The sequence below is a fragment of the Sinocyclocheilus rhinocerous genome, unplaced genomic scaffold (genome assembly GCF_001515625.1).
Source record: "Sinocyclocheilus rhinocerous isolate Xijiao unplaced genomic scaffold, SAMN03320098_v1.1 scaffold612, whole genome shotgun sequence".
NCBI lineage: Eukaryota > Metazoa > Chordata > Actinopteri > Cypriniformes > Cyprinidae > Sinocyclocheilus > Sinocyclocheilus rhinocerous.
The window spans coordinates 352,254-352,678 of NW_015625585.1; positions in this window are offsets into that span (position 1 = coordinate 352,254).

Consider the following 425-nt stretch of genomic DNA (forward strand, 5'->3'; position numbering starts at 1 on the left):
AAAAAGTAATATACTACTGTAATATTATTACTTTTGTAATGCGTTACTCCCAACACTGGAGGTTACACAGTGCATGACTTCACAATAGGAAGAATCGCCGACAGAGCTGTTTTGCTACTCAAAACTAGCCTGAAAATAGCCCAATTGCTTTCGATGGGGTCCCCCAGTAAAACGGTCCCCCGCGTTCGGGGGTAAAATACACATTTCCTGGTACAATTCACATTCCAGGGCCTAAATATCACGTTATTGGGGTCGCTTCAACCTGCTGACATAAAAAACAACCGGCGGCAATCGCGGATTTGGCAACACTGGTCATCTAAGTTTTATAACTCCTCCACGAACTTCCCGCTGCCCTGTATTTTGGTCTCTCATTGGCTGTAGGTCATCGCCGATGTGCTTTTCAGTCAGAACTCATTTCACACAGC